Genomic DNA, 13,175 nt, shown 5'->3' on the forward strand with positions numbered 1-13,175 from the left:
GTGTGCAAATTATGAAAAATCCCCATAATGGTAGTTGTTGTTCAGTCTCTCAGTCGTGTCTGACTCTTTGTGACCCCATGGACTGCAGCATGCCAGGCTTCCCTGTCCTTCACCTTCTCCCAGAGCTTGCTCAAACTCATGTCCATTGAGTCCGTGATGCCACCCAACCACCTTGTCCTCTGCTGTCCCCTTCTCCTCCTGCCTTCAATCCCTCCCAGCATCAGCTGATATGAAATTCTGTGGTGAGTCACATCTTACAAGTCCAGATATTCTGGTTAACTTATCATAGATAAATCTTTAGCCAGGGATATGCTATTGAAGACATTCTAAAGTCAAGGTCTCCTCATAGCATATCTCATTAGTCTTCCTACTTGAATATTCAGTTGACAAGGAGACTACACTGAATGAAACACATTCTTTTCCTTCTTCTGAGGGTGTGTCCCAGGAAAAAATTGTAAATTAACACAAGATCAGCTGCCATAACCCCCTCTTCCCCATACCTCAACCGGTTTTTGTAGGAACATCAACTCTGTTAATCTCCACACCCTTTCCACACACACACATGTACACGCAGGCACATGCACACACACATTTACTCGCTCACAATTGACCTTGTCAGTACTCCAGGTAGACTTAGAAATCCTGAGTACTTTTGGTTCCTCTGGGGTTTACAGTTGTTCTTTTCTTTAGCTCTGGCTTTCAATAGTGGTGGGGCATCCCTGGTGGTTCAGATGGTAAAGAATCTGCCTGCAATGCAGGAGACCCAGGTTTGATCCCTGAGGTGGGAAGATCCCCTGGAGAAGGAAATGGCAACTCACTCCAGTATTCTTGCCTGGAGAATTCCATGGATAGAAGAGCCTGGTGGGCTATTGTCCATGGGGTTATAAAGAGTCAGACATGACTGAGCGACTAACACTTTCTTTCAGCAGTGGCATCTGCTGCTCAACCTTCACAAGGCCAAGGCACTCATATTTATATCCATACTAGAGATTAAGTCATTTAGTGCCTGACACTTGAGGATATTGGCACCCATGTGAAGGCTTCCCTCCACCGCTGCTCCATGACAGCAAGGCACAACCTCAAACTATTATTGTCTTTCTCAGCCTGGGTTACTGTAATTTGAGTAACCAGTCTTCCTCCAACTTCAAGCCTTCCATCTGTCCCACTGCAATCTATCTCACACATTGCATCTAAGTGTGCTTTCTACAATGTGAATATGATTGGACCCTTCTCAGAACTAGAAACTTTCAGTGGCTCCCCAGGGTCATCAGTATAAAACATAAGCTTCTTATTCTGCATGCTATATTTTGGAGTTGTAGTATTGAGTACTTAAGTAAGTAAATAAGTAAGTGAAGTTACTCAGTCGTGTCCGACTCTTTATGACCCCATGGACTGGGATTCTCCCAGGCTTCTCTGTCCATGGGATTCTCCAGGCAAGAATACTGGAGTGGGTTGACATTTCCTTCTTATCCTACTGCATATCTTTCCTCTCAACCCATATAACTCAGCTCTAGATCAGCTCTCCTTTGTTTTCAAGATTCTGTGCCATCATAGTTTCTGTTCCCTCTGCATGAGATAAACTTCTCCCCACCTCCTTTTTAATCTAAATTAGTTCTTCCTTATCCTGCATGGTTTGGTTTGGGCAATGTCTTCTCTGGGGCAATTTTCTGGCCCCCACTTTCTAGAGTAGATACTCTTGAAGTTAAAAAAAAAAAAAAGATTAAAAAGAATACATTTGAATCAGTTCTAATAGGTGGATGAAACTGGGGCCTATTAAACAGAGTGATGTAAGCCAGAAAGAAAAACACCAATACAGTATACTAATGCATGTATATGGAATTTATAAAGATGGTAATGATAACCCTATATGCGAGACAGCAAAAGAGACACAGATGTATAGAACAGTCTTTTTTTTTTTCATTTATTTTTATTAGTTGGAGGCCAATTACTTTACAATATTGTAGTGGTTTTTGTCATACATTGACATGAATCAGCCATGGATTTACATGTATTCCCCATCCTGATCCCCCCTCCCACCTCCCTCTCCACCCGATTCCTCTGGGTCTCCCAGTGCACCAGGCCCGAGCACTTGTCTCATGCATCCCACCTGGGCTGGTGATCTGTTTCACCCTAGATAATATACATGTTTCGATGCTGTTCTCTCAAAACATCCCACCCTCGCCTTCTCCCACAGAGTCCAAAAGTCTGTTCTGTACACCTGTGTCTCTTTTTCTGTTTTGCATATAGGGTTATCGTTACCATCTTTCTAAATTCCATATATATGTGTTAGTATGCTGTAATGTTCTTATCTTTCTGGCTTACTTCACTCTGTATAATGGGCTCCAGTTTCATCCATCTCATTAGAACTGATTCAAATGAATTCTTTTTAACGGCTGAGTAATATTCCATGGTGTATATGTACCACAGCTTCCTTATCCATTCATCTGCTGATGGGCATCTAGGTTGCTTCCATGTCCTGGCTATTATAAACATTGCTGCGATGAACATTGGGGTGCATGTGTCTCTTTCAGATCTGGTTTCCTTGGTGTGTATGCCCAGAAGTGGGATTGCTGGGTCATATGGCAGTTCTAATTCCAGTTTTTTAAGAAATCTCCACACTGTTTTCCATAGCGGCTGTACTAGTTTGCATTCCCACCAACAGTGTAAGAGGGTTCCCTTTTCTCCACACCCTCTCCAGCATTTATTGCTTGTAGACTTTTGGATAGCAGCCATCCTGACTGGCATGTAATGGTACCTCGTTGTGGTTTTGATTTGCATTTCTCTGATAATGAGTGATGTTGAGCATCTTTTCATGTGTTTGTTAGCCATTTGTATGTCTTCTTTGGAGAAATGTCTGTTTAGTTCTTTGGCCCATTTTTTGATTGGGTCATTTATTTTTCTGGAATTGAGCTGTAGGAGTTGCTTGTATATTTTTGAGATTAATCCTCAGTCTGTTGCTTCACTGTCTGAGATAAATCACAGCAGGATCCTCTATGACCCACCTCCCAGAGTATTGGAAATAAAAGCAAAAATAAACAAATGGGACCTAATGAAACTTAAAAGGTTTTGCACAACAAAGAAAACTATAAGCAAGGTGAAAAGACAGCCCTCAGATTGGGAGAAAATAATAGCAAACGAAGCAATAGAACAGTCTTTTGGACTCTGTGGGAGAGGGCGAGGGTGGGATGATTTGGGAGAATGGCACTGAAACATGTATATTATCATATGTGAAAAAAATTTTTTAAAAAGAGCAAAATGACGTGTGCTATGCTATATGTGTTTGTTCTCTGGCTCGTCTGTCTCTGTTACCGTCCTTGGAGCAAGCATCCTATGGTCTATTTGGTTGTGCCTTCAGAGACTGGCAGACAGAAATATGCAAGGATGGATGCAGTGAAGGGCACAGATGGGACCTTTACCAGGATGAAACGGTGTGACGCCTTTTTCTCAGCCTGAAGGTGAGGTGTGGCTCTAGGGAGAGTTCTAGGAATTGGGAAGGAATCTTGAGATGTCCTAGGCCTGATCTTGCTACAAAGGTGGTCAAGCTATTTGATGAGAATGAGTATGGGGTTGAGGGCTTGAAGGGAAAATTTGGATAAGCACAGAGAAAACGATGGGCTGATGACTGAAGATAAGAGAGAAGGTTTAAAAGAAGCAGGATCCTCCAAGGCAAATTACAAGGGGTAACTGAGTGCTGGTCTGTTGACTTTGTGCAGAAGCACAGATCCCTGAGACTGTAGGGATTAGTGGAGTTTGTGTGAGGGAAGGACAAAGAGCTGTGGGGGTTGAGGAGGTTAATGAGGGATGGTTGAAATCATGGCCTGAGAAAGTTGGCCTGGAGAAGGAAGGATGGGAGGTCAAGAGAGGGCTAAGACATTGAAGGATATTGTGGAATCTCTTTATATCCCTGATTTTGACTGTGGTTAACCAAAATAAACACTCATCACCAACAAAAGTCATCAGATTCCCCAACATGGGAACAGTGTCATCCACTTCAATGCCGGAGATTTGAATGTTATGAAATGTTTAAGGAAAAAAGGAGTAACAAGACTTTTATTCCATGGATGGGAGACCAGGGGTGACTGGAACTAAAATTAGTTCTCATGAAGAACGTTGATAACATTCTTAAAAATCTAGTTGTCTTTTCTATCTGGGTATCATCTGGAACAGAGAAAAAGTAATGATAAAGCTTTCTTCTATTCAGAATGACTTTGTTGGGCTTAAAATATTTTCAGCTCTCTTGTCTCTTGGGCTAGTTGTCATTATAGACAAGGGCCCTAGCTGCTAAGTTGTCTTCCCAACACAATGTGTAGCAAAAGATTAAAATATAATTGGATCAAAAATTTCACAGGAAAAACACCAAGATGAAAACATTTCTCCTCAGGCCTATCCCCGCGAGGGACACTGGGATTAAGTGAGCCACAAATAGTACATGGCGACCTCACCAAATGCCGCATTACTGAGCCTGACTAAGATGGTTATATAATAATAATGAGAATCTGCTTTACATGTGATACAAGAAGAAAAGGACTGTTCACACTGTTTTGTCTCATATACCAGACAATCTGAGAGTTCTTTTTATTCTCATAAATGGGGTTGATTTTAATGTGGTCATCAGGGCCTTTTTAGGGTCTTTATAAGCCCAAGGGATTCTTAACTGTTGGAGATCTTCTCCCAGACTATGTTATAATAAATCAATTAAAATACACCTTGGTCCCAGATCAATCCAAACTTGCTTATTTATTTCTGTAATAATTGTTGTAGCTATTTAGTTAAGATGTTATATTTCATGATGTGATATGTGTGTGCTCAGTCGTGTTGGACTCGTTGCAGCCCCGTGGACTGTAGCCCCCAGGCTCCTCTGTCTATGGAATTTTCCAGGCAAGATTACTGGAGCAGGATGCCATTTCCCCTCCAGGGAATCCTCCTGACCCAGGGATTAAACTTGCATCTCTTGCATCTCCTGCATTGATAGGAGGACTCTTTACCACTACACCACCTAGGGAGCCTTATTATATTTTATCACAATTTAATTAGAATACTTTATTACTTTTAGTTTTGCAATGTTCTTTTATTATTTTGTAGCTGATATTATTTTTCCAGGTTTCACACAATTTGTTGCTTTTTATAAAGCTTATCAATTGTAGGCACTGTGCCTGGTGATGCCAATAGATAAGTGGCTCTGAGCCTACGGGGAGAGGTTGCCTTCCTAGAGGAGATATTGTAAGATGAAGTCAAGGTGTCTGAGACTGGGTTCAAGTGCAAGATTTGCAAATAACTGGTGTGATGCTGGCAAGACCTTCGCTTCCCTCTCCATCTCATTAACCTGAGCCATCATCATCATTAGCCTGAGTGAATGATGTTTTGCTTAGCTTTTAGTAGAAACAGATAAATAATCAGGCAAATACAATCAAGCGATAACACATATTAAAGATATATAACAGGTTGCTATGGGAACAAATAGAAGAGGCAGGATTCAAGGATGCCATGGTTCTTTTCCTTAGTGAAAATATAGGTAATACTTGGTTTAGGTTGCTTTTATTTTTTTTACAGGTTTTATATAGGGGGTCAAATAAAAGTACATTACATCAGAAAATGTTCTTTGATACTTTATGGCATTGTAGAAACAACAGAGATTTGGAGTCAGAAGCTTTGGTTTTAAATTCCATTTTATTCCTCTGAATGATCTGAAAAGATCACTTAGTGTATCTGAACTTCAGTCTCCACATCTCTAAAAGCAGAGTTTGCTGAGGTAAAGAGTGTCCTCCCCAAATTCATATCTATCTAGAACTTGTTGTTGTTTTCTCACAAACTTATTAGGAAAGACATTTAAAACAGCACCATTTAGCAGTTATACTAATCATGACTATAGGGAGGTTTGTTTTTCCATATTATTTTTTCTTGATTATATTTTTTATATTCATTGGTTTATAGTAATCATCCTGTGAAGAATTTTCAATTTGTTTTAAATTTAAATGTGATATTGTTGGAGGTATTATTACTCATAACTTGGAAATCAACTCAGATCCCCTTGATTTCAGTCTCAATCCTGGCTCCACTATTTGCTAATTTACCTTAGGCTTCTATATAACAGAAATAAAATAATAGGTCCTAGATACACTTACTTGATATTTGTGAGTATCTGAAGGGTTAATGTATTTTGAAATGACTAGCAAACTGTAAATATCTATGTCTGTTGAACATAATCAAATGATTTACTTCATGGTCAGTTCTAGGATAATAATAATAATAGCACACAGAACTCTTCTCAATGGTATCTGGCAGCCTGGATGGAAGGGGAGTTGGGGGAGAATGGATCCACATATATGTATAGCTGAGTGCCTTCTCTGTTCACCTGCTAACACAGCATTATTAATTGGCTATCAGTTTAGTTCAGTCATTCAGTCGTGTCTGACTCTTTGTGACCCCATGGACTGCAGCATGCCAGGCCTCCCTGTCCATCACCAACTCCTGGAGCTTGCTCAAACTCATGTCCATTGAGTTGGTGATGCCATTCAACCATCGTATCCTCTGTCATCTCCTTTACTCATGCCTTCAAACTTTCCCAACATCAGGGTCTTTTCCAAAGAGTCAGTTCTCTGCATCAGGTGGCCAAAGTATTGGAGTTTCAGTTTCAGCATCAGTCCTTCCCATGAATATTCAGGACTGATTTCCTTTAGGATTGACTGGTTTGATCTCCATGCAGTCCAAGAGACTTTCAAGAGTCTTCTCCAACACCACAGTTCAAAAGCATCAATTCTTCAACACTCAGCTTTCTTTATGGTCCAACTCTCACATCCATACACGACTACTGGAAAAACCATAGCTTTGACTATATGAACTTTGTTGGCAAAGTGATGTCTCTGCTTTTTAATATGCTGTCTAGATTGGTGATAGCTTTTCTTCCAAGGAGCAAGCATCTTTTAATTTCATGGCTGCAGTCACCATCTGCAGTGATTTTAGAGTCCAAAAAATAGTTTGTCACTGTTTCCATTGTTTCCCCATCTATTTGCCATGATGTGATGGGACCAGATGCCATGATCTTAGTTTTTTGAATGTTGAGTTTTAAGCCAGCTTTTCCACTCTCTTCTTTCACTTTCATCAAGAGGCTCTTTAGTTCCTCTTCACTTTCACCGCCCATAAGGGTGGTGTCATCTGCATATCTGAACTTATTGATATTTCTCCCGGTAATTTTGATTCCAGCTTGCACTTCATCCAGCCTGGCATTTTGCATGATGTACTTAAATAAGCAGAGTGACAATATACAGTCTGACGTACTCCTTTCCCAGTTTGGAACCAGTCTGGTGTTCCATATCCGGTTCTAAGTGTTGCTTCTTGACTTGCATACAGATTTCTCAGGAGTCAGATACAGTGTTCTGGTATGCTATAGAATTCAAGTATCTCTTAACTATAGTTTCATGTGCCATATATTTTTAAAATGTGTCCTGTTGAATACAAATAGCGAACCATAGAGATCATTTCAAAATGGAACCAAGAGCCCATGAAACAGTATTGCCACTTAGCCTAAAAATATAGATTTTCTTCTTGAGGCACTTGGGAATGTGAACAGACACAGGTAAACCTACTGTACATTATGGATGTGTCCTCGGGCTTGGGAGTCAAGGAAAGGATCTGCGTAGCCCATAACCAAAAGGGTCATGAGGACTTAAGATCAGAGTTCTGCTCCCAGCTACATTCTCTGTAACATGAAGACAACAGATGCGATGGGGGTAACCAGTTTGAGATTTGAAAGAAAGTCTGAACCATTTCAAGTTCCTGATTTACCACCCTCCACTTTCCCCAAGAGAGAGCATTCCAAGCAGAAAAGTAGAGGGTGAAGCAGAAGCTGTAGTGAAGTGAGACTGTTCCAGTCCCAGATACAAGGGAAGAACTCTAAAGATGGTCCTCAAATTGCATTCTAGAATTACTTTTCCATCTGGTAGTATGTCTATCCCCCTTTCCTTGCCCCCAGCACCCCCTTTGCAGATATACATGAGCACCAGGACTATTCACTGTTGATTACTATTTCATCTGCATAGATAACCGGACTTGTTGCTGTCTTAAAAGGAAAGGAACGGGGGATTTCCTTGGTGGTCCAGTGGTTAAGGCTTCACCTTCCAATGCAGGAGATGTGGGTTTGCTAACTGGTTGGGGAGCTAGGATCCCACATACCTTGTGGCCAAAACACTAAAACATAAAACAGAAGCAATATTGTAGCAAATTCAATAAAGACTTTAAAAAAAGTCCACATTAAAAAAAAATCTAAAAAAAAAGTAAAAGAACAGACTCTTTAAATTGCTGCATGAAGGCGCTCTCCTATATCAGTGCCATTAAATTAAATTTCTGCTCGGGATGATGCATAAAAATGACTTGTGATTTTTTTTTTCTTGGGTGACTCATTTTGTTTGAACTCCAAGGCAATTCTTCAGAAATGGAAAGAGGCTATTTAAAGATCAGCTGTGAGGCTGTCATTTAAAAATCATTTTTAAAAGTGAGATCTTCTCTGCCAGCACCGAATGATAGAAACTTGAAAATCCTGAACTCAGTTCTCAAAGACATCATCTTTGAAAAAGAAGTTTAAGAAATGTTAAGTAGCCTCTAAAAAAAGCAATTTGAAGGGAGTAAAGGAATGAGAATAAAATCTTAATTTTTTAAGTGAAAAATTACACCTTTTCTTATATGAAGAGTTTATTGATTCCTCTGTCTTATGTCCCCCTTAAAAAAACTATTAACATTCCTCAGCAGAATCTAATACCTCTCCTTAAAAAACAAAATTTAATATAAGCCTAAAAAACAATAATTGGGATAAGTCATAGTTGCTGTATCTTCAGTGAACAGTTTATAACATTTAAATCTTTTTTATCAGGCATTCTAGTGGCAGAATACAATAAAGGTCATCAAGAGAATTCATAGTATGTGGTTTTTCTTTCTAAAATCTATTCTCTTTTTCTTTTAAAATGTAATTTAAAAAATGCTCCTCCAGGGACTGTCTCAGGCTGTTGGGAGGACCTCAGATCCCTGGTATTACCCCATGGATTCCTTGCCTAGTTTATCATCTTCCAGCTCCAACCCACTCACATTTTTTCCAACTTTCCCCATGACCATGGAAAGACTTGCTTATGAGTTATCCCATAAAGCTTTTATCATTTTATTAAATCTGTATTAAAATAAAAATAACCCTGCAAGAATTGAGGCTTTAGGTGAATGACTTTCCAACTGTTCAAAACAATTTTTTTTTTTTTCCCATCTGTACAATTCAAAGGAACTCTTTTCTGTAGTTGCCACTAGAAGCAGATAAGGGAAGATGAAGATCGGGAAGATGCAGAAGAGGATGGGTCCTGGCCAGCTTTCAGCCTCACACCCCACAGAACCAGAGAGAGGCTTGATGGCACAAGACAATCCTAGAGCTGCTGATGTATCCAGTCTGTGAAGATTAAAGCCAATGTGCTTAAATGACTTCCTGTTGGTGTAGAAAACCTTGTTCCCGACCATTCTGGAATTTCTGGAGGAGGCGAAGTATTTACACTTCTTCTTAGCTAACTCTAGCTTCAAAAGTCCGTTTTCTCTGTATCAGTTCAATTTAGGCATCATTTCACCTTCACTCAGGAGCTATTCAGGTTCTCCTGTGGTGACCTAGGCCTGAATTTGAGACCCATTTCCTTCATTTCCGTGCACAGAGGTTAAAACACAAAAGGACTCAGTGTGGGTGGCCCTATAACACAATAATGTGAACAGCTTAAGAACAAACATTCGATATCTAAATACTTAAAGAGTATCTCTCTTTCTACCACCCTGGATGCTGGCTTTCCTTCAGTGCTCTGTATTCCCTTTCTCCTGCCTCGCAATTCCTTCTTCACCTCACAATGTCATTTCTTTGAAAAATCATTGTCTCTCTCCTACATATTCTTGCCAGCTTCACCTTTCTTTCTCCAATGTTAAACCAAAAATATTCTTTTCTCAGAAGGCATTCTGGTGCCAGCTTATAAAATAACACCCTTTTTACTCTTGCCTGGAAAATTCCATGAACGGAGGAGCCTGGTGGGCTGCAGTCCATAGGGTCGCTAAGAGTTGGACACGACGGAGCGACTTCGCTTTCACTTTTCACTTTCATGCTTTGGAGAAGGAAATGGCAACCCACTCCAGTGTTCTTGCCTGGAGAATCCCGGGGACGGTGGAGCCTGGTGGGCTGCCGTATATGGGGTCGCATAGAGTCGGACACGACTGAAGCGACTTAGCAGCAGCAGCAGCAACTTACTACATTAGCGTAAACAATCACAGAATAAGCTTTAAGCTCAGCCAACTTTTTCACTCTCCTCTTTCACTTTCATCAAGAGGCTTTTTAGTTCCTTTTCACTTTCTGCCATTAGGGTGGTGTCATCTGCATATCTGAGGTTATTAATATTTCTCCCGGCAATCTTGATTCCAGCTTGTGCTTCTTCCAGCCCAGCATTTCTCATTATGTACTCTGCATGTAAGTTAAATAAGCACGGTGACAATATACAGCCTTGACGTAATCCTTTTCCTATTTGGAACCAGTCTATTGTTCCATGTCCAGTTCTAACTGTTGCTTCCTGACCTGCATACAGGTTTCTCAAGAGGCAGGTCAGGTGGCCTGGTATTCCCATCTCTTTCAGAATTTTCCACAACTTATTGTGATCCACACAGTCAAAGGCTTTGGCATAGTCAATAAAGCAGAAATAGATGCTTTTTTGGAACTCTCTTGCTTTTTCGATGATCCAGCGGATGTTGGCAACTTGATCTCTGGTTCCTCTGCCTTTTCTAAAACCAGCTTTAGCTCAATGTTCAGAAAACTAAGATCATGGCATCTGGTTCCATCGCTTCATGGCAAATAGATGGGGAAACAGTGGAAACAGTGTCAGACTTTATATTTTGGGGCTCCAAAATCACTGCAGATGGTGATTGCAGCCATGAAACTGAAAGACGCTTACTCCTTGGAAGGGAAGTTATGACCAACCTAGATAGCATATTAAAAAGCAGAGACATTACTTTGACAACAAAGATCCGTCTAGTCAAGCCTATGGTTTTTCCAGTGGTCATGTATGGATGGTGAGAGTTGGACTGTGAAGAAATCTGAGGGCTGAAAAATTGATGCTTTTGAACTGTGGTGTTGGAGAAGACTCTTGAGAGTCCCTTGGACTGCAAGGAGATCCAACCAGTCCATCCTAAAGGAGATCAGTTCTGGGTGTTCATTAGAAGGACTGATGCTGAAGCTGAAACTCCAATACTTTGGCCACCTCATGTGAAGAGCTGACTCATTGGAAAATACCCTGATGCTGGGAGGGATTGGGGGCAGGAGGAGAAGGGGACGACAGAGGATGAGATCACTGGATGGCATCACCGAGTCAAAGGGCATGAGTTTGAGTAAACTCCGGGAGTTGGTGATGGACAGGGAGGTCTGGCGTGCTGCGATTCATGGTGTCGCAAAGAGTCGGACACGACTGAGCGACTGAACTGAGCTGAATAGGGTGTCAAAGAGAAAGAGAAAAACCCCTCAGTGAATGGTGTGTATAGAGTAGAGATGCAAAGGGGCAGAGGTCCTAGGGAGAAGCAGCCGTGCTGGAAACAACCCTGCTGCCTGCCATCATACGATTGGGTTTGTCCTTGCTCTCTACAGTGGCTCTCCACTGTCTCTGTCTCCACTAACTCAAGTTCTTGATCCTAAGCTTTTTAAACCAAAGTTGTGACATTACACATTTATTTTGTTACTGTCTCCACAGTTCCAAATGTTGTCTTTCAGAATTACTTTTATCACCACCTCTCTACCAGCTAATAATATATTCTCACTACAGATTCTTGCATTAATGACTTAGGATCATAACCTCCTGTGAATTGTATATTATTAAATCTCGTTTCCAGCGGCTGAGATTAGAATAAAGAGGAGTTAATAAGTTGCATAGAATCACAAAATGAGTCATTAGAACAGATTTCAGACGCTGAAGCCATCAGTCCTGCTTCTCAGTAGACCTGCTGGCTGCATATTAATTAACTTCCCTGCAAAAATGCTGAATCATGCTGTCCTCTTCTGTGTCATGCTCCCTGCTTAGAGAAGCTTCACTACCTTCAGTGCTTCATTCTCATTCTGTCATTTATCTATCATCTCAATTATTTTAAAAGAAATCTTACAAATATTCCTAGAACCTTCTGTCTGACATTGTGATCAAATGTCATCTTTTGGATGAATCTGAAACGATTGCAATCTACACACCAAAGTACCATAACATTCTTCGCTACAAGCTGACCATATGCATTCATTTAACTTCAGCACATTATTCAGTGTTTTGTATTTTAGATTATTTGTTCTAAAAGGTGCTTTTTTTGAAAAATAGGTTGGAAAGAAAAATTGCAACAACAGTCTTGGTAATCTTCAGTACTTGGGGAGTGGTAGGGAAGAAAGGACTTCTGAATTAGAAAATAATGGTACTCATTAGTTGCATAGCCAAGGTTTGTCAGTCCAAAGTTTACTTGCAGGTTTGTCCAAAGCCAAGATTTGTCAAGTCCAAAAGTTTACTTGCAGATATATGTTTTTGTTTGTGTTGCTTTGATTTTTTTAAATTGAAGAACAGCTGACTTATAATGTTTTAATTCCCACTGTACAGCAAAGTGACTCAGTTATACATATATACGTATTCTTTAATACTCTTTTCCATTGTGGTTTATCATAGGATACTGAATATAGTTCTCTGTGCTACATAGTAGGAACTTGTTGTTTATCCAGTCTTTATATATAACAGCTTACATCTGCTAACCCCAACCTCCCAGCCCATTCCTCCCCCCAACACTCTTTCCCTCGGTAACAACAAATCTGTACTCTAGTTCTGAGAGTCTGTTTCTGTTTCACAGATATGTTCATTTGTGTCATATTTTAGATCCCACATATAAGTGATATCATATGGTATTTGTCTTTCTCTTTCTGGCTTACTTCACATAGTACAATAAGTTGCATCCATGTTTTTGCAAATGACATTATTTTGTTCTTTTTTTGTGGCTGAGTAGTATTCCATTGTATGTATGTACCATGTCTTCTTTATCTAGTCATCTGTTGATGAATATTTGTTTCCATGTCTTGGTTATTGTAAATAGTGCTGCCATGAACATAGAGGTACATGTATCTTTTTGGATTAGAATTTTGTTTGCGTATATGCCCAGGAGTAGCATTG

Source organism: Cervus canadensis, chromosome 7 (assembly GCF_019320065.1).
Source record: "Cervus canadensis isolate Bull #8, Minnesota chromosome 7, ASM1932006v1, whole genome shotgun sequence".
Taxonomy (NCBI): Eukaryota; Metazoa; Chordata; class Mammalia; order Artiodactyla; family Cervidae; genus Cervus; species Cervus canadensis.